The sequence below is a fragment of the Mus caroli genome, unplaced genomic scaffold (genome assembly GCF_978045245.1).
Source record: "Mus caroli unplaced genomic scaffold, Mus_caroli_1 scaffold_6, whole genome shotgun sequence".
NCBI lineage: Eukaryota > Metazoa > Chordata > Mammalia > Rodentia > Muridae > Mus > Mus caroli.
This window is the reverse complement of record NW_028227261.1, coordinates 147,007,595-147,034,306: the sequence shown is the minus strand read 5'-3', so window position 1 is coordinate 147,034,306 and position 26,712 is coordinate 147,007,595. Positions and strand designations below refer to the sequence as shown.

The window sequence follows — 26,712 nt, the reverse complement described above, 5'->3', positions numbered from 1 at the left end:
CACCACATCTTTCCAGTACTTGGTATTAGTAGTTAGTATTTGGGCTGTTCTAACAGGCTTATGGTATGAATCGCTCTGATCTTCTGCTTCTCCTGAGGCTGATGTGAACATCTTTCCTTCTGTCTCAATTAGACAGCTCCTGCATGCTGTTCCTGTATTTTTGTGACTGAATGTTCCCCTCTTATTGGACTTTTGAGATTTTCCACTGGAATGTAGTGCTCAAATGGGCCTAACTCTCCATGGACTCTTGTACAAAGCAAAAGGTTAGAGTTTTGAAGTCTGATCCACTTGGTATCATATCAAAGTATTATTCATCAAGTCCTAGATACCCCAAGTTTTAGTCTGCTCTCAACTGAAACATTTATAAGTTTAAATACATACATTATATGTATTAAAAAGTCTTGTTTCCAAGACATCTGCACAGGAGAGCCTGTGGACTGCAGAAGCAACATACCTTCTGGGACAGGCCCTGTTTCTGGCCTTCATCTTCACCCAGGAAACATATCTGAGCTCCAGACCTCTGTGTTCCTTCCCCACCAAAGGAGAGGTGGCCTACAGAGAGTACTCTGACCACTGAGACTCAGGAGAGAGTTGGAATCCCAGGACAGCTGACAGAGGTTAACAGAATCACAGGAGGAAAGCTCCAGCCAGAGACAGCCAGAACAACTAACACCAGAGGTAACTAGATGGTGAAAGACAAATGTAAGAATAAAATACCTTGGGGTGACTCTAACTAAGGAAGTGAAAGATCTGTATGATAAGAAATTCAAGTCTCTGAAGAAAGAAATTGAAGAAGATCTTAGAAGATGGAAAGATCTCCCATGCTCATGGATTGGCAGGATCAATATAGTAAAAATGGTTATACTGCCTAAAACAATCTACAGATTCAATGAAATTCCCATCAAAATTCCAACTCAATTCTCCACAGATTTAGAAAGGGCAATTTGAAAATTCTCTGGAATGACAAAAAATCTAGGATAGCAAAAACTATTCTCAACAATAAAAGAACCTGTGGTGGAATCATCATGCCTGATCTCAAGCTGTACTACAGAGCAATTGTGATAAAAATTGCATGGTACAGGTACAGCAACAGACAGGTTGGTCAATGGAATAGAATTGAAGACCCAGAAATGAACCCACACACCTATGGTCACTTGGTCTTCGACAAAGGTGCTAAAACCATCCAGTGGAAAAAAAGACAGCATTTTCAACAAATAATGCTGACACAACTGGCAGTTATCACATAGAAGAATGCAAATAGGTCCATTCTTATCTCCTTGTACAAATCTCAAGTCTAAGTGGATCAAAGAACTCCACATAAAACCAGAGACACAGAAATTAATAGAAGAGAAAGTGGGGAAAAGCCTCAAAGATATGGGTATAGGGGAAAAATTCCTGAACAGAATAGCAATAGCTTGTGCTGTAAGAATTGACAGATGGGACCTCATAAAATTGCAAAGCTTCTGTAAGGCAAAAGATACTGTCAATAAGACAAAAAGGCCACCAACAGAGTGGAAAAGGATTTTTACCAATCCTAAATATGATAGGGGACTAATATCCAATATTTACAAAGAGCTCAAGAAGCTGGACTCCAGAAATTCAAATAACCCCATTAAAATGGGGTACAGAGCTAAACAAAGAGTTCTCAACTGAGGAATACTGAAGGGTTGAGAAGCACCTGAAAAAATGTTCAACATCCTTAATCATCAGGGAAATGCAAATCAAAACAACCCTGAGATTCTACCTCACACCAGTCAGAATGGGTAATATCAAAAATTCAGATGACAGCAGATGCTGGCGAGGATGTGGAGAAAGAGGAACACCCCTCCATTGCTGGTGGGTTTGCACGATGGTTCAACCAATCTGGAAATCAGTCTGGTGGTTCCTCAGAAAATTGGACACATTAGTACTGGAAGATTCAGCAATACCTCTCCTGGGCATATACCCAGAAGATTTTCCAACTAGTAATAAGGACACATGCTCCACTATGTTCATAGCAGCCTTATTTATAATAGCCAGAAGCTGGAAAGAACCCAGATGTCCCTCAACAGAGGAATGGATACAGAAAATGTGGTACATTTACACAATGGAGTACTACTCAGTTATTAAAAACAATGAATTTATGAAATTCTTAGGCAAATGGGTGTATCTGGAGGACATCATCCTGAGTGAGGTAACCCAATCACAAAAGAACTCACATGATATGCACTCACTGATCAGTGGATATTAGCCCAGGAACTTAGAACACCCAAGATACAATTTGCAAAACACAAGAAAATCAAGAAGAAGGAAGACCAACTCGTTGATACTTCATTCCTCGTTAGAATAGGGAACAAAATACCCATGGAAGGAATTACAGAGACAAAGTTTGGAGCTAAGATGAAAGGATGGACAATACAGAGACTGCCCCACCCAGTGATCCATCCCATAATCTGCCACCGAATGCAGACACTATTGCATATGCCAGCAAGATTTTGCTGAAAGGACCCTGATATAGCTGTCTCTCATGAGGCTATGCCAGTGCCTGGCAAATACAGAAGTGGATGCTCACAGCCATCTATTGGATGGAAGACAGTGCTCCCAATGGAGGAGTTAGAGGAAGTACCCAAATTGCTGAAGGGGTCTGCAGCCCTATGGGTGGAGCAACAGTGTGGACTAACCAGTTCCCCCCAGAGCTTGTGTCTCTAGCTGCATATATAGCAGAAGATGTCATAGTTGTCCCGTTGGGTAGGGAGGCCCTTTAGTCTTGCAAACTTTATATGCCCCAGTACTAGGGAATGCCAAGGCCAAGAAGTGGGAGTGGGTGGGTAGGGGAGCAGGACAGGGGAAGGTTATAGAGGACTTTTGGGATAGCATTTGAAATGTAAATAAAGAAAATATCTAATAAAAATTGAAAAAAATGTCTTGTTTCCATTTATACTTGTATGTAATATAAAGCTTATATCAAGATTAAACTCTAAAAAGTCTTTAATTTCTTTCTTCATTTCTTCCTCAACCAAGTTATCAATGAGTAGAGTGTTTTTCAGCTTCCAAGTGTATGTGGGCTTTCTATTATTTATGTTGTTATTGAGATCAGCATTAGTCCATGGTGGTATGATAGAATGGGTGGGATTATTTCAATCTTCTTGCATCTGTTGAGGCCTGTTTTGTGAACGATTATATGGTCAATTTTGGAAAAGGTACCATGAGGTGCTGAGAAGAAGGTATATCCTTTTATTTTAGGATAAACTTTTTTATAGATATTTGTTAAATGCATTTGTTTCATAACTTCTACTAATTTCACTTTGTCTCTGTTTAGTTTCTGTTTCCAGGATCTGTCCATTGATGACAGTGGGGTCTTGAAGTCTCCCACTATTACTGTGTGCAGTGAAATGTGTGGTTTGAGCTTTACTAAAATTCCTTTAATGAATGTGGATGTCCTTGCATTTGGAGCACAGATGCTCAGAATTTAGAGTTCATCTTGGGAAATTTTACCTTTGATGAGTATGAAGTGTCCCTCCTCATTCATTTTGATAACTTTAGGCTGAAAGTCAATTTTATTTGATATTAGAATGGTTACTCTAGCTTGTTTCTTGAGACCATTTGCTTGGAAAATTTACAAGTCAGAATGGCTAAGATCAAAAACTCAGATGACAGCAGATGCTGGCAAGGATGTAGAGAAAGAGGAACACTCTTTCATTGCTGGTGGGATTGAAAGCTGGTACAACTACTCTGGAAATCAGTTTGGTGGTTCCTCAGAAACTAGCAGAAGATCCAGCAATACCACTCCTAGGCATATACCCAGAAGACGTTCCAACTTGTAATAAGGGCACATGCTCCACTATGTTCATAGCAGCCTTATTTATAATAGCCAGAAGATGGAAAGAACCCAGACGTCCCTCAACAGAAGAATGGATACATATACACAGTGGAGTACTGCTCAGCTATTAAAAACTCTGAATTCATGAAATTCTTAGACTTTTGTGGGTCATTGGGCTATGCACAGACAGGCTGAGGTCTGAACCCTGGAAGGGTGATAATTCACCTACATGACATGGTAGGTGTTCCCTCATGCTCCTGGAACTCTGGCTCCTGCCTAAGTTACCACCACCACCACCACCACCCCACAGTCCCAACAAGTGAAGCATGGCTAAAAGTCACATAGGCAATGTCCCAACCTTCTGACCTTCAGGCTAAACTCCTCCCCAGTACCTAGCAACAGTAGGATAAGACAGCATACTTTAAAAAGGGCTGTTCAGCCCCTCCTAGCTCTCTTACTTGTCTCTCTCACTCCTCACTCTCACCCTCTCACTCCTCTCTCTTTGTCTTCTCTCCTCTCTCACTTATCTCATTCCTTTGTTCTCTTACCTCTCACTTCTCTCACTCCTCTCTCTTTTCTCTTTGTCTTCTCCTCTCCTTTCCTCTCACTCTCCCTCTTACTCTCTCTCTCTCTCTCTCTCTCTCTCTCTCTCTCTCTCTCTCTCTCTCCCTCCCTTCTCTCTTCCTCCCTGTCTTTCTATAATAAAGCTCTAAACAATAGAATATCTCTGCTCATCAAGGCCCACTGCGCTTGGAGGACAGAATAAGCTTTCTCCTAATGAGCCTTTTCTAATATCCCAATGGAAGGCCTTCCTGTGCTCCAGTCAAGATCCACTGTGCTCACTCTCGCCAGTGTGGGAACCTCTCTTCCCTCATCTCTCTCTCTCCCATAACTTCAGGGCTTTAGGAAAGTAGCCCCAGGGCTCCCAGGTTTGGCTGCCCCTTATTCACCCCCCTAAGAGTGGGTCAAAGACTTGGATGCCCTCTCGGGACTGACTGGATAACATATGGCAGCATAGGAACTCTGGCAGAGTGTTGGGCCTTTCCTTCCTTCTCTTCCCCAGGGCACCAGGATCTGGAGGATATCATCATGAGGTAACCCAATCACAAAAGAACACACATGATATGCAGTCACTGATAAGTGGATATTAGCCCAGAAGCTCAGAATACCTAAGATACAATTTGTAAAACACATGAAACTGGAGAAGAAGGAAGACCAAAGTGTGAATACGTCAATCTTTCTTAGAAGGGGGAACAAAATACCCATGGAAGGAGTTACAAAGTTCAGAGCAGAGACTGAAGGAATGACCATCCAAAGACTGCCCCACCTGGGGATTCATCCCATAAACAACTACCAAATCCAGACACTATTGCAGATGCTGACAATATTTTGCTGACAGGAGACTGATACATCTGTCTCCCGAGAGGTTCTGCCAGTGAGTCATTCATTAGATGGAGCACAGGATCCCCAATGAAGGAGCTAGAGAAAGTACCCAAGAAGCTGAAGAGGTTTGTAGCCCTGTAGGAGGAACAACAATATGAACTAACTATTACCCCCAGACACCCAGGGACTGAACCACCAATCAAAGAAAACACATGGAGAGACTCGTGACTCTAGCTGCATATGTAGCAGAGGATGGCTTAGTTGATCATCAATGGGAGGAGAGGCCCTTGGTTCTGTGAAGGCCCCAGTATAGGGGAAAGCCAGGGCCAGGAAGCAGGAGAAGGTAGGTTGGGGAGCAGCAGGAGCAGGGGGACCGGGGAGAGGATCAGGAATTTTCAGAGGGGAAACTAGGAAAGGGGATAGCATTTGAAATGTAAATAAAAAATATCTAATAAAAAAGATAAAATATTTTGTTATGGGCGAAGGGTTTCTCCTATTGATACCTGACAAGGCCATCCTCTGCTACACATGGGGCTGGAGTCATGAGTCCCTCCCATGGTTGGTGGCTTGATCCCTGGGAGCTCTGGCAGGTTTGGTTGGTTGATATTGTTGTTCTTCCTATAGGGTTGCAGGCCATTGTTTTCCTATGGTGCTTGTTTGGAGTCAAATGATATTTCCTTTAGTCTCTTTGCCTTAGTGGGTATGAGCTACCTGACCCATTAGATGTACAAAGCAGATTTATTTGGGAGATTTTCTAATCTGTTTCCTCCCTGGTATTATTCCCTGTCTAGTTTTCCAGGTTCCAATATGGTATGTGTAAGTCAGAAGCAGAGAAGTCTATAAAGTTGTCCCTTGGGTCCTAAGTCCTGTTTCAGCCCCTACATTCTTCTTGGTGTCAATCAGCATCTTCGTATGTTTTCATTAATATGCCATCCTGTATTTCTAGCTATAGGTAGTAGGAGAATTGTGGCATGGATGTTTACTCCTTCTGTTATCTTCAATGTCCTCAACTCAACAAGCAACTGTTTGCACTAAAAGGCTAATAGTCTTAATCAAGTTTCTTTTCTCAGGACACCTTTCTCTGTCTGCTGCAATCAAACACAATTTAATTAACTCTACATTCATTTTCTTTCCTTGGCTAACAAAGGAGCGACTCAGAAACTTTTACCTAAGCTTCATTTAAATTGTTTTAAAGAATTAAAATAAATATTGCTTTGATGAAATGTATTTAAAGATTCTTGGTTTTTCTGAAATTTGTTTTCTCTGAAAGAGGAAATATTATAATGAGTAATTAACCAGGTGATGCTGTCACATCACATTATTTGAGCATGTTTCTATGTAATAAGCACAATGCTTTGCTATATGATTTGTTAACCAAAATAGTTTATACTCCTCTGAGCCTTAAACACAAGGCATTTAATACCAACTTTCCTTGTTTTGATGTAGTAGGATACACTGTTAGTGATAATAAATAAAGAAGTGGTTAAAAGCCAACATACTGTACAAGATGTGCCATTCAGAAGTTTGTCAAATTGTACCAAGTTGTTGTCATTTGTAGATTTGTCATAAGGAATGCAACTGTGATAAACAATGTATCATGTTTTGGTTTCCCGTACTGCTATTGTAGTATGAGAGCATCTATAGCACATAAGATGGAATGACTGAAGCTATGTTCTTTTTTTTTACTTTTTTTTATTAGGGATTTATTTCATTTACATTTCCAATGCTATCCCAAAAGTCCCCCACACGCTCCCCCAACTACCACTCCCACTTCTTTTTTTTTATTTTTAATATTTTATTACATATTTTCCTCAATTACTTTTCCAATGCTATCCCAAAAGTCCCCCATAGCGCCCCCCACTTCCCTACCCACCCATTCCCATTCTTTTGGCCCTGGCATTCCCCTATAATGGGGCATATAAAGTTTGCAAGTCCAATGGGCCTCTCTTTCCATTGATGGCCAACTAGGCCATCTTTCGATACATATGCAGCTAGAGACAAGAGCTCCAGGGTTCTGGTTAGTACATCATGTTGTTCCAACAATAGGGTTGCAGATCCCTTTAGCTCCTTGGGTACTTTCTCTAGCTTCTCCATTGGGAGCCCTGTAATACATCCAATAGCTGACTGTGAACATCCACTCCTGTGTTTGCTAGGCCCCGGCATCGTCTCACAAGAGACAGCTATATTTGGGTCCTTTCAGCAAAATCTTGCTAGTGTATGCAATGGTGTCAGCGTTTAGAAGCTGATTATGGGATGGATCCCTGGATACAGCAGTCTCTAAATGGTCCATCCTTTCATCACAGCTACGAACTTTGTCTCTGTAACTCCTTCCCTGGGTGTTTTGTTCCCAATTCTAAGAAGGTGCACAGTGTCCACACTTTGGTCTTCATTCTTCTTGAGTTTCATGCGTTTATCAAATTGTATCTTATATCTTGGGTATCCTAAGTTTTGGGCTAATATCCACTTATCAATGAATACATATTGTGTGAGTTCTTTTGTGATTGTGTTACTTCACTCAAGATGATGCCCTCCAGGTCCATCCATTTGGCTAGGAATTTCATAAATTCATTCTTTTTAATAGCTGAGTAGTACTCCATTGTGTAAATGTACCATAATTTCTGTATCCATTCCTCTGTTGAGGGACATCTGGGTTCTTTCCAGCTTCTGGCTATTATAAATAGGGCTGCTATGAACATAGTGGAGCATGTGTCCTTTTTACCGGTTGGGACATCTTCTGGATATATGCCCAGGAGAGGTATTGCTGGATCCTCCGGTAGTACTATGTCCAATTTTCTGAGGAACCGCCAGACTGATTTCCAGAGTGGTTGTACAAGCTTGCAATCCCACCAACAATGGAGGAGTGTTCCTCTTTCTCCACATCCTCGCCAGCATCTGCTGTCACCTGAATTTTTGATCTTAGCCATTCTGACTGGTGTGAGGTGGAATCTCAGGGTTGTTTTGATTTGCATTTCCCTGATGATTAAGGATGTTGAACATTTTTTCAGGTGTTTCTCTGCCATTCGGTATTCCTCAGGTGAGAATTCTTTGTTCAGTTCTGAGCCGCATTTTTTAATGGGGTTATTTGACTTTCTGGAGTCCACCTTCTTGAGTTCTTTATATATATTGGATATTAGTCCCTTATCTGATTTAGGATAGGTGAAGATCCTTTCCCAATATGTTGGTGGTTTTCTGTCTTATTGATGGTGTCTTTAGCCTTGCAGAAGCTTTGTAGTTTCATGAGGTCCCACTTGTCAATTCTCGATCTTACAGCACAAGCCATTACTGTTCTATTCAGGAATTTTTCTCCTGTGCCCATATCTTCAAGGCTTTTCCCCACTTTCTCCTCTATAAGTTTCAGTGTCTCTGGTTTTATGTGAAGTTCCTTGATCCACTTAGACTTGACCTTAGTACAAGGAGATAGGAATGGATCGATTCACATTCTTCTACATGTTAACAACCAGTTGTGCCAGCACCATTTGTTGAAAATGCTGTCTTTCTTCCACTGGATGTTTTTAGCTCCCTTGTCGAAGATCAAGTGACCATAGGTGTGTGGGTTCATTTCTGGGTCTTCAATTCTATTCCATTGGTCTATTTGTCTGTCACTATACCAGTACCATGCAGTTTTTATCACAATTGCTCTGTAGTAGAGCTTTAGGTCCGGCATGGTGATTCCACCAGAGGTTCTTTTATGCTTGAGAAGAGTTTTTGCTATCCTAGGTTTTTTGTTATTCCAGATGAATTTGCAGATTGCACTTTCTAATTCGTTGAAGAATTGATTTGGAATTTTGATGGGGATTGCATTGAATCTGTAGATTGCTTTTGGCAAGATAGCCATTTTTACAATGTTGATCCTGCCAATCCATGAGCATGGGAGATCTTTCCATCTTCTGAGATCTTCTATAATTTCTTTCTTCAGAGACTTGAAGTTTTATTATACAGATCTTTCACTTCCTTAGTTAGAGTCACGCCAAGATATTTTATATTATTTGTGACTATTGAGAAGGGTGTTGTTTCCCTAATTTCTTTCTCAGCCTGTTTATTCTTTGTGTAGAGAAAGGCCATTGATTTGTTTGAGTTAATTTTATATCCAGCTACTTCACCGAAGCTGTTTATCAGGCTTAGGAGTTCTCTGGTGGAATTTTTAGGGTCACTTATATATACTATCATATCATCTGCAAAAAGTGATATTTTGACTTCATCTTTTCCAATTTGTATCCCTTTGATCTCCTTTTGTTGTTGAATTGCTCTGGCTAGGACTTCAAGTACAAGGTTGAATAGGTATGGAGAAAGTGGACAGCCTTGTCTAGTCCCTGATTTTAGAGGGATTGCTTCAAGCTTCTGACCATTTACTTTGATGTTGGCTACTGGTTTGCTGTAGATTGCTTTTATCATGTTTAGGTATGGGCCTTGAATTCCTGATCTTTCCAAGACTTTTATCATGAATGGGTGTTGGATCTTGTCAAATGCTTTTTCCGCATCTAACGCGATGACCATGTGGTTTTTGTCTTTGAGTTTGTTTATATACTGGATTACGTTGATGGATTTCCGTATATTGAACCATCCCTGCATCCCTGGGATGAAACCTACTTGGTCAGGATGGATGATTGTTTTGATGTGTTCTTGGATTCGGTTAGCAAGAACTTTATTGAGGATTTTTGCATCAATATTCATAAGGGATATTGGTCTGAAGTTTTCTATCTTTGTTGGGTCTTTTTGTGGTTTAGGTATCAGAGTAATTGTGGCTTCATAGAATGAGTTGGGTAGAGTACTTTCTGTTTCTATTTTGTGGAATAGTTTGTGAAGAACTGGGATTAGATCTTCTTTGAAGGTCTGATAGAACTCTGCACTAAACCCATCTGGTCCTGGGCTTTTTTTAGTTGGGAGACTATTAATGACTGCTTCTATTTCTTTGGGGGATATAGGGCTGTTTAGATCATTAACCTGATCTTGATTCAACTTTGGTACCTGGTATCTGTCTAGGAACTTCTCCATTTCATCCAGGTTCTCCAGTTTTGTTGAGTATAGCCTTTGGTAGAAGGATCTGATGGTGTTTTGGATGTCTTCAGGATCTGTTGTTATGTCTCCTTTTTCATTTCTGATTTTGTTAATTAGGATGCTTTCCCTGTGCCCTCTAGTGAGTCTGGCTAAGGGTTTATCTATCTTGTTGATTTTCTCAAAGAACCAGCTCCTTGATTGGTTGATTCTTTGAATAGTTTTTCTTGTTTCCACTTGGTTGATTTCACCCCTGAGTTTGATTATTTCCTGCCGTCTACTCCTCTTGGGTGAATTTGCTTCCTTTTGTTCTAGTGCTTTTAGGTGTGTTGTCAAGCTGCTAATGTGTGCTCTCTCTAGTTTTTTTTTGGAGGCACTCAGAGCTATGAGTTTTCCTCTTAGAAATGCTTTCATTGCGTCCCATAAGTTTGGGTATGTTGTGGCTTCATTTTCATTGAACTCTAAAAAGTCCTTAATTTCTTTCTTTATTCCTTCCTTGACCAAGGTATCATTGAGAAGAGTGTTGTTCAGTTTCCACGTGAAGGTTGGCTTTCTATTATTTATTTTGTTATTGAAGATCAGCCTTAGTCCATGGTGATCTGATAGGATGCATGGGACAATTTCAATATTTTTATATCTGTTGAGGCCTGCTTTGTGACCAATTATGTGGTCAATTTTGGAGAAGGTACCATGAGGTGCTGAGAAGAAGGTATATCCTTTTGTTTTAGATTAGAATGTTCTGTAGATATCTGCCAGATCCATTTGATTCATAATTTCTCTTAGTTTCACTGTGTCCCTGTTTAGTTTCTGTTTCCATGATCTGTCCATTGGTGAAAGTGGTGTGTTGAAGTCTCCCACTATTATTGTATGAGGTGCAATGTGTGCTTTGAGCTTTACTAAAGTTTCTTTAATGAATGTGGCTGCCTTTGTATTTGGAGCATAGATATTCAGGATTGATAGTTCCTCTTGGAGGATTTTACCTTTGATGAGTATGAAGTGTCCCTCCCTGTCTTTTTTAATGACTTTGGGTTGGAAGTCAATCTTATCAGATATTAGAATGGCTACTCCAGCTTGTTTCTTCATGCCATTTGCTTGGAAAATTGTTTTCCAGCCTTTCATTCTGAGGTAGTGTCTATCCTTTTCTCTGAGATGAGTTTCCTGTAAGCAGCAAAATGTTGGGTCTTGTTTGTGTAGCCAGTTTGTTAGTCTATGTCTTTTTATCGGGGAGTTGAGTCCATTGATATTAAGAGATATTAAGGAAAAGTAATTGTTGTTTCCTGTTATTTTTGTTGTTAAAGTTGGCATTTTGTTCTTGTGGCTGTCTTCTTTTAGGTTTGTTGAGGGATTACCTTCTTGTTGTTTCTAGGGCGTGGTTCCTGTCCTTGTATTGGTTTTTTTCTGTTATTATCCTTTGAAGGGCTGGATTCGTGGAGAAATAATGTGTGAATTTGGTTTTGTCGTGGAATACTTTGGTTTCTCCATCTATGTTAATTGAGAGTTTGGCTGGGTATAGTAGCCTGGGCTGGAATTTGTGTTCTTTTAGTGTCTGTATAACATCCGTCCAGGATCTTCTGGCTTTCATAGTCTCTGGTGAAAAATCTGGTGTAATTCTGATAGGCTTGCCTTTATATGTTACTTGTCCTTTTCTCTTACTGCTTTTAGTATTCTATCTTTATTTAGAGCATTTGTTGTTCTGATTATAATGTGTCGGGAGGTATTTCTTTTCTGGTCCAGTCTATTTGGAGTTCTGTAGGCTTCTTGTATGTTCATGGGCATCTCTTTCTTTAGATTTGGGAAGTTTTCTTCTATAATTTTGTTGAAGATGTTTGCTGGTCCTTTGAGTTGAAAATCTTCATTCTCATCCACTCCTATTATCCGTAGGTTTGGTCTTCTCATTGTGTCCTGTATTTCTTGGATGTTTTGAGTTAGGATCTCTTTGCATTTTACATTTTCCTTGATTGTTGTGCCGATGTTCTCTATGGAATCTTCTGCACCTGAGATTCTCTCTTCCATCTCTTGTATTCTTTTGCTGATGCTCGTATCTATGGTTCCAGATTTCTTTCCTAGGGTTTCTATCTCCAGTGTTGCCTCATTTTGGGTTTTCTTTATTGTGTTTACTTCCCTTTTTAGGTCTAGTATGGTTTTGTTCATTTCCATCATCTGTTTGGATGTGTTTTCCTGTTTTTCTGTAAGGACTTCAACCTGTTTGATTATGTTATCCTGTTTTTCTTTAAGGATTTGTAACTCTTTAGCAGTGTTCTCCTGCAATTCTTTAAGGGATTTTTGTGCTTCCTCTTTATTGTCTTCTGCCTGTTTAGCAGTGTTCTCCTGCATTTCTTTAAGTGTGTTATTAAAGTCCTTCTTGAAGTCCTCTATCATCATCAGGAGATATGCTTTTAAATCCGTGTCTAGCTTTTCCGGTGTGTTGGGGTGCCCTGGACTGGGCGAAGTGGGGGTGCTGGGTTCTGATGATGGTGAGTGGTCTTGGTTTCTGTTAGTAAGATTATTACGTTTACCTTTCGCCATCTGGTAATCTCTGGGGTTAGTTGTTATCGTTGTCACTGTTTAAAGATTGGAGCAGAAGCTGTGTTCCACTCACCAGCAGTCCCAAAATCCTGCGGCGGGGGTCGTGGGTAGCTGGCGGGTGTCAGGCAACCCTGCTCTCCCGCTACCCCGGCGCTGATCCGGCCGGATGAGGCCTGTGGCCCTACTCAGGCCCGTTTCTGCTTCCCTAACTAATGCAGTCTCAGGTCCCCCGCAATTGGATTGGAGCAGAGGCTGTGCTCCACTCACCAGAAGTCTTAAGATCCTGTGGTGGGTGTTGTGGGTAGCTGGCAAGTGTCAGCCGACCCTGCGCCCCAGCTGCCCAGGTGCTTTTCTGACCGGAAGTGGGTTGTGGCCCTATGTAGGCCGGATTTCTCTCTCCCCAACCATAGCAGTCTCAAGTCCCGCGTGATTGGACTGGAGCAGAAGCTGTGTTCCACTCACCAGCAGTCCCAAAATCTTGGGGCGGGGGTCTTGGGTAGCTGGCGGGTGTCAGGCAACCCTGCGCTCCAGCTACCCCGGTGCTGATCCGGCCGGATGAGGCCTGTGGCCCTACTCAGGCCGGTTTCTGCTTCCCTAACTAGTGCAGTCTCAGGTCCCGCGCAATTGGATTGGAGCAGAAGCTGTGCTCCACTCACCAGAAGTCTTAAGATCCTGTGGCGGGTGTTGTGGGTAGCTGGCGAGTGTCAGCCGACCCTGCGCCCCAGCTGCCCCGGCGCTTTTCTGACCGGAAGAGACCACTCCCACTTCTTGGCCCTGGCATTCCCCTTTACTGAGGCATACAAAATATGCACGACCAATGGGACTCTCTTTCCACTGATGGCAGAATAGGCCATCTTCTGATACATATGCAGCTAGAGACATGAGCTCTGGGAGGTACAGATTAGTTCTTATTGTTGTTCCACCTATAGGGTTGCAGATCCCTTAAGCTCCTTGGTTACTTTCTCTAGCTCCTCCATTGGGGGCCCTGTGATCCATCCAATAGCTGACTGTGAGCATCCACTTCTGTGTTTGTTAGGCCCCAGTATATTCTCACAAGAGACAGCAATATCTAGGTCCTTTTAGTAAAATCTTGCTAGTGTATGCAATGGTGTCAGCATTTGGAAGCTGATTATGGGATGGATTCGTGGATATGGCAGTCTCTAGATGGTCCATCCTTTCATCTCAGCTCCAAACCTTGTCTCTGTAACTCCTTCCATGGGTGTTTTGTTCCCAATTCTAAGTGGCAAAGTGTCCACACTTTGGTCTTTGTTCTTCTTGAGTTTCATGTGTTTCACAAATTGTATCTTATATCTTGGGTATTCTAAGTTTCTGGGCTAATATCCACTTATCAATGAGTACATATTGTGTGAGTTCTTTTGTGATTGGGTTACCTCACTCAGGATGATGCCCTCCAGGTCCATCCATTTGCCTAGGAATTTCATAAATTCATTCTTTTTAATTAGCTGAGTAGTACTCCATTGTGTAAATGTACCACATTTTCTGTATCCATTCCTCTGTTGAGGGACATCTGGGTTCTTTCAAGCTTCTGGCTATTATAAATAAGGCTGCTATGAACATAGTGGAGCATGTGTCCTTATTACTAGTTGGAAAATCTTCTGGGTATATGCCCAGGAGAGGTATTGCTGAATCTTCCAGTACTAATGTGTCCAACTTTCTGAGGAACCACCAGACTGATTTCCAGATTGGTTGAACCATTGTGCAAACCCACCAGCAATGGAGGAGTGTTCCTCTTTCTCCACATCCTCGCCAGCATCTGCTGTCACCTGAATTTTTGATCTTAGCCATTCTGACTGGTGTGAGGTGGAATCTCAGGGTTGTTTTGATTTGCATTTCCCTGATGATTAAAGATGTTGAACATTTTTTCAGTTGCTCTCAGCCATTCAGTATTCCTCAGGTGAGAATTCTTTGTTTAGCTCTGAGCCCCATTTTTAATGGGGTTATTTGATTTTCTGGAGTCCACCCTCTTGAGTTCTTTATATATATTGGATATTAGTCCCCTATCTGATTAGGATAGGTAAAGATCCTTTCCCAATCTTTTGGTGGCCTTTTTGTCTTATTAATGGTATCCTTTGGCTTGCAGAAGCTTTGCAATTTTATGAGGTCCCATTTGTCGATTCTCTATCTTACAGCACAAGCCATTGCTGTTCTATTCAGGAATTTTTCCCCTGTACCCATATATTCGAGGCTTTCCCCTGCTTTCTCCTCTATAAGTTTCAGTGTCTCTGATTTTATGTGGAGTTCCTTAATCCACTTATATTTGACCTTAGTACAAGGAGATAGGAATGGATCAATTCGCATTCTTTTACATGAAAACCACCAGTTGTACCAGCACCATTTGTTGAAAATGCTGTCTTTTTTCTACTGGACAGTTTTTGCTCCCTTTTCAAAGATCAGGTGACCATAGGTGTGTGGGTTCATTTCTGGGTCTTCTATTCCATTGGTCTACTTGTCTGTCGCTAAACCAGTACCATGCAGTTTTTATCACAAGTGCTCTGTTAAGTACAGCTTTAGTGTGGGACGCCTGACTCGCCAGCAAGAAAGACACCACAATAGGATCCTTCTGCACACGTTTATTGGGAGAGCATTGACTGTGTAGGCGAAAAACCCCGAGCCCTGGGCCTCTCACTCTTATATACTATCAGTTCCCATCCACTCATAGCAGGCCACATCACCTCACCAGGTATGCAGCTTCAGCTAATCAGGGCAGCAGGGGTATATCTCCACCAAAATGGCTTCACCAGTAACCTGGTACACCTGTGCAGCTCTCACGATGTTTGTGGCTTATATTCAGATGTATGAGGAAGTCAGGTGCAAGTCATACGACTTAGCTGCAGTCCCTGGCGCCTTTGGGACTGCCGCCACACCCTCTCCCCACACTTTAGGTCATGCATGGTGATTCCACAGGAGGTTTTTTTATCCTTGAGCAGAGTTTATACTATCCTAGGTTTTTTGTTGCTCCAGATGAATTTGCAGATGGCCCTTTCTAATTCATTGAAGAATTGAGTTGGAATTTTGATGAGGATTGCTTTGAATCTGTAGATTGCTTTTAGCAAGATAGCCATTTTTACTATATTGATCCTGAAAATCCATGAGCATGGGAGATCTTTCCATCTTCTGAGATCTCTTTAATTTCTTTTTTCAGATACTTGAAGTTCTTATCATACAGATCTTTCACTTCCTTAGTTAGAGTCACCCCAAAGTATTTTATATTATATGTGACTTGAGAAGGATGTTGTTTCCCTAATTTCTTTTTCAGCCTGTTTATCCTTTGTGTACAGAAAGGCCATTGACTTGTTTGAGTTAATTTTATATCTAGCTACTTCATTGAAGCTGTTTATCAAGTTTAGGAGTTCTCTGGTGGAATTTTTAGAGTCACTTATATATACTATCATATCATCTGCAAAGAGTAATATTTTGACTTCTTCCTTTCCAATTTGTGTCCCCTTGATCATCTTTTGTTGTTGAATTGCACTGGCTGGGACTTCAAGTACAATGTTGAATAGGTAGGGAGAAAGAGGGCAGCCTAGTCTAGTCCCTGATTGTAGTGGGATTGCTTCCAGCTTCTCATGATTTACTTTGATGCTAGCTACTGGTTTGCTGTAGATTGCTTTTATCATGTTTAGGTAGGGACCTTGAATTCCTGATCTTTCCAAGACTTTTATCATGAATGGGTGTTGATTTGTCAAATACATTCTATGCATCTAAGGAGATGATCATGTGGTTTTTTTCTTGAGTTTGTTTATATAGTGGATTACGTTGATGGATTTCCATATATTGAATCATCCCTGCATCCCTGGGAGGAAATCTACCTGGTCAGGATGAATGATTGTTTTGATGTCTTCTTGGATTCAGTTAGCGAGAACTTTATTGCATATTTTTGCATCAATATTCATAAGGGAAATTGGTCTGAAGTTCTCTCTCTTTGTTGGGTCTTTTTGTGGTTTAGGTATCAGAGTAATTGTGGCTTCATAGAATGAGTTGAGTAGAGTACCTTCTGCTTCCATTTTATGGAATAGTTTGTGAAGAACTGGGATTAGATCTTCTTTGATATTCTGATAGAACTCTGCACTAAACCCATCGGGTCTGGGATTTTTTTTTTTTTTTGGTTGGGAGACTATTAATGAATTCTTCTATTTCTTTAGGGAATATAGGACTGTTTAGATCATTAACCTGATCTTGATTTAACTTTGGTACCTGGTATCTGTCTAGAAACTTGTCCCTTTCATCCAGATTCTCCAGTTTGCTTGAGTATAGCCTTTTGTAGAAGGATTTGATACTGTTTTGGATGTCTTCAGGATCTGTTGTTATGTCTCCCTTTTCATTTCTGATTTTGGTAATTAGGATGATTTCCCTGTGCCCTCTAGTGAGTCTGGCTAAGGGTTTATCTATCTTGTTGATTTTCTCAAAGAACCAGCTCCTTGATTGGTTGATTCTTTGAATAGTTTTTCTTGTTTCCTCTTGGTTGATTTCACCCCTGAGTTTGATTATTTCCTGCTGTCTACTCCTCTTGGGTGAATTTGCTTCCTTTTGTTCTAGAGCTTTCAGGTGTGTTGTCAAGCTAGTTTCTTTTGGAAGCACTCAGAGCTATGAGTTTTCCTCTTAGAAATACTTTCATTGTGTCCCATAAGTTTGGGTATGTTGTGGCTTCATTTTCATTGAACTATAAAAAGTCCTTAATTTCTTTCTTTATTATTTCCTTGATCAAGGTATCATTGAGAAGAGTGTTGTTCAGTTTCCACGTGAATGTGGGCTTTCTACTATTCATTTTGTTATTGAAGATCAGCCTTACTCCATGATGATCTGATAGGATGTATGGGACAATTTCAATATTTTTGTATCTGTTGAGGCCTGTTTTGTGACCAATTATAAGGTCGGTTTTGGAGAAGGTACCATGAGGTGCTGAGAAGAAGGTATATACTTTTTTTAGGACAAAATGTTCTGTAGATATCTGTTAGATCCATTGGTTTCATAACTTCTGTTAGTTTCTTTGTGTCCCTGTTTATTTTCTGTTTCTTTGATCTCTCCATTGGTGAAAGTGGTGTGTTGAAGTCTCCCACTATTATTGTGTGAGGTGAAATGTGTGCTTTGAGCTTTACTAAAGTGTCTTTAATGAATGTGGCTGCCCTTGTATTTGGAGCATAGATATTCAGAATTGAGAGTACCTCTTGGAAGATTTTATCTTTGGTGAGTATGAAGTGCCTCTCCTTGCCTTTTTTGATGATTTTGGGATGGAAGTTGATTTTATTAGATATTAGAATGGCTACTCCAGCTTGTTTCTTCAGACCATTTGCTTGGAAAATTGTTTTTCATCCTTTCATTCTGAGGTTGTGTCTGTCTTTTTCCCTGAGACGAGTTTCCTGTAAGCAGCAAAATGTTGGGTCCTGTTTGTGTAGCCAGTCTGTTAGTCTATGTCTTTTTATTGGGGAGTTGACTCCATTGATATTAAGAGATATTAAGGAAAAGTAATTTTTGCTTCCTATTATTTTTGTTTTTAAAGTTGGCATTCTGTTCTTGTGGCTGTCTTCTTTTAGGTTTGTTGAGGATTACCTTCTTGCTTTTTCTAGGGTCTGATTTTCATCCTTGTATTGTTTTTTTTTTTTTTTTTTTCTGTTATTATCCTTTGAAGGGCTGGATTCGTGGAAAGATAATGTGTGAACTTGGTTCTGTCATGGAATGCTTTTGTTTCTCCATCTAAGGTAAGTGAAAATTTGGCTGGGTATAGTTGCCTGGGCTGGCATTTGTGTTCTCTTAGTGTCTGTATAACATCTGTCCAGGCTCTTCTGGCTTTCATAGTCTCTGGTGAAAAATATGGTGTTATTATGATAGGCCTGCCTTTATATGTTACTTGACCTTTTTCCCTTACTGCTTTTAATATTCTATCTTTATTTAGTGCATTGTTGTTCTGATTATTGTGTGTCCGGAGGAATTTCTTTTCGGGTCCAGTCTATTTGGAGTTCTGTAGGCTTCTTGTATGTTCATGGAAATCTCTTTCTTTAGGTTTGGGAAGTTTTCTTCTATAATTTTGTTGAAGATATTTGCTGGCCCTTTGAGTTGAAAATCTTCAGCTATGTTCTGATGAAACTTTATTGCAAACCTTAGAATCTTAGCTAATGAAATTAGACACAAAAGAGTGATGTCTGTGTATTCCAGAGTAAAACTTGAACTTGAACTTGAAATTTGTTCAATTAATCAACATGGATAAAAATTACTCATTAAGATTCCCTTTCTTGGGCATTATATTAAGCCAGGTTGACAATTAGAAGTTACCATCGCACGCACCAACATGCCATCAGCAACACCAAAGACTCTCTCCAGCAGTCCTGTGCATCTTTTGTAATCCTCTGTGAATACTGTAATGTTCATGAGTTTCTTTGGGCCTTAAAAGTTGTGTCGGCTTCCTGTATCTAATGAACCCACCCTACCCTTAAGACCAAAGGTTTAAATTTGGAGGAAATAACTACTCATTCATATATCAAAATAACCATTCATGTTTAAAATAACAATGTCATCCTTAGATGAATGAAATATTGGAGAATAAAGTGTCATATTGCATACAACTACTTATAAGAGTTTAGAAAAAAGTTCTCTCTCTCTCTCTCTTTCTCTCTCCATATGTGTGTGTTCAAGTGCATTTGAGTATAGAAGAAATAAGGAAATACTGTTTGAAAAACTCTCTAATTACTGAAACTTGGAAAAGTTAAATCATTTCAACAAATTTAATTTTTTTAATTAAATATTTAGAAAAAAGTTTAATTTAAATTCATGGGGGAAATGAATTTAATGCAATAATCATGGTAACTGAACTTAAAATACACTTGGGGAACCTGGTGAAAGCTGGGCAATGGGTCTTTATGAAGTAGAAGTGGCTATTGTTTAGTCTTATCAACAGGGTTATATGTATTTGTCTTTCCTTTGGACCAAAAAAAAAAAAAACAGTTTTCTATAATAATAGAACTATGCAATTAATATAGAGATAGTTTCATAGTATGAATGGCTTCTCAACCACAGAACTGACAATCCAAAAGAATGTCTATTAATAAATCCTAAAACAAAGTACATTGGTATCTAAATCCAAATTGATGCCATACTGATATTCTTAATTTGAAATCCAGTAGCAGCTGTTTACTGTAAACCAGATGTTCAGAGAGAACATGCACATCACCTAATTTTGCTTGGCAAAGTTGATCACATTGTATGTAATGTTCACTTTGATTTAGTCATGATGATATTGTTATACTAGCCTGATATGTATTTAGGATATCCCCTTCTTTTGTAAATTTAATCTCAATGGCTACAAGTTCCTTAAGATCATGAAACATTCAACATATATTTTATATCTTCAATCTATTTTCAAACATCAGACCTTTAAAACATACTTGGTGATCAATTAGAAATCAAGACAGTACTTTTATAATTTTTTAGTAGAATATTTCTCAACAGCCATGTCTTTTCATAAAAGCATTACTCTACGTTATAATGAACTAATTTTTATTAAAATTTTTGTTTGTGAATAAGACTATAGAAAAGAATCTGAAATTTTTTATTTTAAAATTATCTGTGTTAAATATTAATATTTCAAAGAGGAAAAAATAGCAACCAGATCTAGCAGGAAAGAAGACTTCATATGAAGGATACTATATTGTACTTTCTTATAGGGGCTGATGGTGAGACATGGTCTCATTCTAGAGCAAGTTGGCCTCAAATTCACAGAAATTCTACTTCTCAGTCTACTGGTTGCTGGGAATTTACTCATGAAACACTCTACCCTCCTCATAATCTTAAAATACAACAATATACTATAATAAGATCTATCTGTACAATAAATCAAATCCATTGAAGTACTTATCACTTGAGATAGGAAACAAAAAATAAAGGCTGGTAATAAAGGAATTTAATTCTCAAGAATGAGGGGGCAGAGCCTTTGGGACTACACAATGTTAAAGCTGAGGCCTGACCATCAAATACTCAGCCTGCTGCTGACACTGTAGCTGTTTTTACAGGCTGAAATTAATTGTTTATTGGCCTAACACACAAAGTCATTAATGATAAATTTTGCAGAAAAATAGTAAGTTTTGAATCCATTGCAGCAATTAAAGAGGAACAACCAATTTAACATGACTTAAATTTCAAGTGTTGCCTCATTTCCTGTTGTTTCTTTATCATCTCATTAATTAATTGTTGATCTTAGTGCCTGGGCCATTGGTGTTTTGTTCAGAAAGTTTTCTCCTATACCAATGAGTTCAAGACTATATCATACTTTCTTTTCTATTAGATTTCTTGTATTTGGTTTTGTGTTGAAATCTTCGCTCCACTTGAACTTGAGTTTATGGGGATGATTTTAGCTGAGACCCCTGGCAGTGTGGACATTAAACTTGAAGTAGCCACCTCCTGTAGTCAGGCAGGATTCCCAGTGGAGAGATAAGGACACCAACCCACCCACAAAACTTTTTGCCCAAACTTTGTCCTGTCTACAAGAAATGCAGAGACAAAGATAGAGCAGATACTGAAGGAATGGCCAACCAATAACTGGGTCATTGAGCCCCATTCCATGTACAATCACTAATCCCTCACATTATTATGCTTGCCAACAGAGCCCGGAGAGAGGCAGGGCCTGCTGCTCCCCCTGCTGCTTCTGCTGCTTCCTGCTGTTGCATTTGCTGCTTTACTGTTTGCTACATTGCTGGTTGGCTGAATTGCTGATTGAAGATATTCTGTGATGAAGGTTGAACTTGCTCGAAGAATTTGATGCTATTAATCAGCAGGAAGTAGTCTAAAGAGGTCTACGCCCCCTTTCCTCTCTGACATTATTTCTCACCTAGGGTTGGGAGTTGAAAGAGATTGGAGGTAGAGAAGGGTTGTAGATATAAGAACCCAATAAAGCAGCCAAAAATTGTGGTTACAAGAGTCAACTTAGGGAATCTCAGTAAAAGACTGCCTGGACTACATTGGCCTGTTGCCATATCTGTGAGAGAGTATTTTGGTTGATGATTAACTGTCAATGGATAATAGCCCAGTGTGCAGTCAAAGGAACATCCCTAGGCTGTTAGCTATAGGTTACAAAAGAAAGCTACCCAAGCATGAACCAGTGAGCAAGGCAGAGACTCAGCAGGTAGAGCCCCTCTACAGTTCCTACTTGAATTCCAGCTATAATTTCCCTCAGTGATGGCCTATGCTCAGGAAGTATAAGCAAAATATTTATTTTGATCTCCAAGTTGTTTTGGTCCTAGTTTTGATTACAGAACAGAAAAGTAACTAATACAAGTCACAGTCTGAAGAAAGGTTACCATGCCTAGTCATCTGAAACCAGGCCACTTAACTCTCCAAGGGCATTCTTACTCTACCCTGGGGAAGATGATTTCTGGTCTTATAGTACAATGAAGTAAGCTATGGGACATCAGTACAAAGCCATTTATAAAAATAATAATCTAATAACTAAAAATAAATTGTTTTTAAAGTCATTTTAGTAAGAAATAATTTGGGTTCTGAGTGTAGCTCACCTGCCTCTCAAAGAGTTGCAGGAGTGGCCCCTGTGTTACATGTATATCAGTAGGGAGCAGAGAGGAGAGAGGCTATGTCTACACTCAAAGGTAGGACCTAGGAACATCTCAATGATTAATAGCCTAATATTCCCTTTAAAAAGTGAGCCTGAGATGACAGCCAGGCCAGCGTCAGGAAGGTCCAAATGGACTCCATCAACAGGGAGCAAGGCAGAGACTAGAAGATTCCAGGCTGAGACTATGGGCCCCCAGCAGGAGTGAGCCTAAGACAAATGACCCTTGCAAAGGCCCATCTAGGCATGCTGAGTGAGAAGTGATCCCCAGATGAACAACAGAGTGGCTCCATAGGGTCCATACAGGAAGCAAGCCTGAAATGACCACCAAGCCTGGGAGAGGGGTCGGATCATGCCCAAGATGACCCTGCCCAGCCCCATAATGTACAAGTCAGACATAACAATCCTGAAACTATTCCTGGGGTGACCCCAGACACTCAGAGACCCTGAGCACCACTAATAACAAGTAAGTGGTGGAGAAATGGAGGAGAAAGAGAAACAGAAGGATGTGGGCACAATGAAGAGAGGCAGAACTGGAGACTTGAAGGTAGTGAGGAACAGCCTGATTGTGGAACTAGAGATGCCACCTGAGACCACAGCGGGGTCCTGGCCTGTACTGCCACCTGTGGTGACATATGGGTCCATGTCCCTGCAGGAGCAGAAGTCTGTTACCACCAAGGCCAGGCAGATGTGTGTGTCTGGTGTGCTTCCTGGGGACATGCTGATGTCTGAGGGCTTTGCAAAACTGGCCCTACCTCTCTACTGGGCTGACCCTACGGCATGAGATCAGACAGAGCTGATCCCACCTCTAGCCAGCTGCAGTGTTCAGGAAAGCAGGCCTTGCACATTTCAGGAACTGCAGGTGAGCAGGCCCTGAGGATTTGAGGGAGTGAGCAAAAACTAGCCCTACCACTACTCAACTCCCATGCAGTGGCATAGATGAGGGAGAAATACCCTCCTCCCTCCTTACCCTTCACCACCTGCAGCAGGCAGGAGACCTATCCCTGAAGTCATGAAAGAAGGAGAGTTGGTCTTGTCCCTCCTGAGCTGCAGCACTTGGGAGAGCAGGTCCTGTACCACACCTAGGCAGCACAGTCGAGCTTACCCTACCTGTGGAGGTTGCAGCAGAGCAGCCCTCAAGGGCACGAGCACAGGAGTAGAGACCCTGCCTCTTGTTTGGTGGGCAGAGACACAGATAAAAGAGACATACCCGTCTCCCCTCCCTCATCCCTGGCCATCTATAGCAAATAAAAGAACTTGTCATGAGAGTGGAAGAACTGGCTAAGTCCCTTGCCAGATGCAACTCTTGGGACAATGGACCCTGCACTTAGCCTGAGCAGCAGGATGGAGATGGCCTTGATCAAGGGATTTGCTGGTGAGCCTGCCCCGAGGGCATGATAGCAGGAGAGCAGGCAGACTAACCAGCTCAGATACCTCTCAGATCCAGGGTTTTAGATTGGCCTACCCCAACACCCCCATACATGGATTGCTGGAATCCATGTAGTGGTTGTCCCTACAGGTGCAAAACTTCAGGTTCTCCATGACACAGGGCAACAACACGAAAGCTGAGAGGAGTTCATTGGAAGATGCAGGATTGATAATGTCACCAAAGCCAGAGGCCTCGAACCAGACCAGTGACTCACTGCATAGAACATTTTTGATCAAAGAAGTGTGGACAAAGAGTATATTGTGAAATACACTGTGACACACTTCAGCTTCCACAATGAGATTATTTTTCTCTGTTGGGAGTAGAAGGTTGCAAAGGTGGCAGATGAGTATCAGGAGAGGACAAGATGACTGGAATTAAGATGCATGATGGAAAATTCACTAAGAACAACAAAAAAAAATTTTTTTAATGTAGCTCAGTTTGCAGTATTTGCTTATCACACAATAATATCTAATATGACCATAAAAACATACATCTATAGTTCTATCTATCATCAATAAGGAGATGCAGGGGGATCAATAGTTGACAGCCATACTTGACTACCTACCAGTTTATGGGGAACCCTAGGTTACATGAGATCAATAATAAAACTAACAAATGAGCAGTGGTTTTATTTCACAAAATAGGTGGTGGCAGGTAAACTCTTTCTAAGATAAGTCATTACTACTATTTAATTATATTTAGAAAAACAAATTTGATCCAGAGTAAAGCTTAAAAAATAATTAAATGCAGGTAATTATTGATCACTTCTAGTAAATGCAAGCCATCAAATTAATGCTACATGTAAACACTATTCAGTGTCAGACTCTTAGAGTGCAAAGTACTTGCCATGGAGACTTTAAAGTTGTTTTTTGTTTGGGTTTTTTTGTTTTGTTTTGTTTTGTTTTTTATCTCAGTGCTACATTTCTTCCTTTATTAGTTATTTCTCTAATCTTTGTGAGAAAATTACCTGATAGAGCAATTTAAGGGAAAAAGGATTGTGTTTATTGGTTGAACATAAACTTCATTTTCAATGATCCCACATTCAATTGGAACTTTACATAAAAATAAATGGATATACATTAATCTGAAAGCAATTGATTGACAGATATCAGGCTTATCTTTGTTAGCAGTGATAAAAATCACAGGGAAAAAAGTGTTTCTGGTTTCATTGAAAACTATGGATGAAATAAAATGTGGAAAGGCCCACTTGTATTTAAGTCTAAATATTGAGGATTTAAATCAGCTTCAGCTGACGCCTAGGGAAAAGGCCAGTGGAATTTTAATCACTAACTGAGTATTTCCAGTTATTTTTAAAGTGAGTGTCATAAGCAAGGATGAATCATTCTTTATATTGCTTCAAAGTAAAAGTATTCAGACACATACGAAGCTACCTTTAAAATCGAGGTGTATTGATGTGGATTCAAGGCTTCCAAAGAAGTATTTTAAGCAGAACTTTATATACTCTGTGATTTACCAGATGCACAATTCATCAGTCTGTTTTATGATCTTGGAGCAAAAAGTCACAGGTGCTGACTAGAACACACATTTAAAAGAAGATTCTGTGCTCCAGTTACCATGTATTCTACAGAAGTTAAATTAAGGCAGATGCTACAGAGACAAACACACATCTCCATAATATCAACCAGCGCAAGCTTAGTAACTTCTAACACCATTAATGCGTTAGACCCCTGAGGATAAGTCCGAAAAAAGAAAAGAAAACATTATCCTTGCCTTCTTCTATTTTCCAAATATAAGAATATGTGTAAGATTTAGAAGATTATATTAGTTTTGAGACCAAACATTTTTGTAATACTAAAGATATGATTATAGATAAAGTCACCTCAACATTCTTTCTATATTTTATTTTCAAGTAGAAATACCTGATGTACAATTAAAGATAAAATTATACTTGAATGTTATTTTTGTAGGTATGTGTGGGGATGAGAATGGCAAAGAACCCATAAGTTTAGATATTTGAATGTTTCGTCCAAGTTCATGGAACTGTTTGATAAAGATTAGAAGACATGAGCTTCTTGTAGAAGATCTGCCACTGAAGTAGGCTTTGCTCTGTCGAAATCTCCATACCATCCCTAGTTCTTCCTATGTCATGCCTGTGGATCAGTAAGCTCTCAGTTTCCTGCTAGCACACTGCCTGCTGCATAAAGTGGTCATGAAACCTAAGCTGCTAAAACTATAAGCACAAAATAAACTCTTCTATAAGTTAAAAAAAAAAGAAGAAATACCTGATGTGCCTAAAATATAATCCACAATCTATACATGATTTTAAATTGTTAATGACTGTGCTAATAGAAAATAACTAGCAAAAATAAGTTTAGTATTGGCCAAATATTATCATTTTCTCATATATATATATATGTATATATATATATATGTCAGTGTGTGATAATATATGATGATATATATATAATGTTGAATATATATTCGACATTAAAATTATTAATAAAGTATTTTATATTATTTTTTGAGTTGAGCCTCTTAAACTACTGTATATTGAACAGCTACAATCTGTTCTTGTTTGCATGAACAAATGCTACAAATGTGGCAAGAACTAGCACACTGGACACAATCAGTATCAGCAGCTTGACAAATGGTTTTCTTGTAAGAACTCTCTTTATTTTGTCCACAATTCCAGAAAATATATGCTAAGAAATACTATAAATTATGATGGGAGTGGTTGCACCAAGTCATTTTTCAAGTTTCCCCAGCTGGGATGTCAGACTCCAACACCATGAGCTGCCTTCAGTTTCTGTTACTAACCTGACCTCACAGGGTATGAATAGAGGCTACTGTTCTAGGGAAGATAGTAAGTTAAGAAGGATCACAGGCAAGCCAGGAGCCAAGTACTGATTGTAGTGAAAATTCTGGAATTTTGGGTTCTTTAAAAACACAGAATTATAAGAATGTTTCCATTGTGATCCCAATTATGAGCCTATGCCAACTAGCCTCATAACAATGCCTTATGCTCTAGCAGAGGCATGGTTTTGCCAGCGG

General features: G+C 39.9%; 1 non-coding gene across 1 annotated transcript; it reads left to right on the top strand.

Moving 5' to 3' along the window:
• The first annotated feature begins 22,217 nt into the window (after window positions 1–22,217).
• Window positions 22,218–22,349, top strand: LOC115031022 (small nucleolar RNA SNORA17). The gene has a single exon (XR_003836611.1). It is a non-coding gene; the product is annotated as a small nucleolar RNA SNORA17 (small nucleolar RNA).
• The last annotated feature ends 4,363 nt before the right edge of the window (window positions 22,350–26,712 follow it).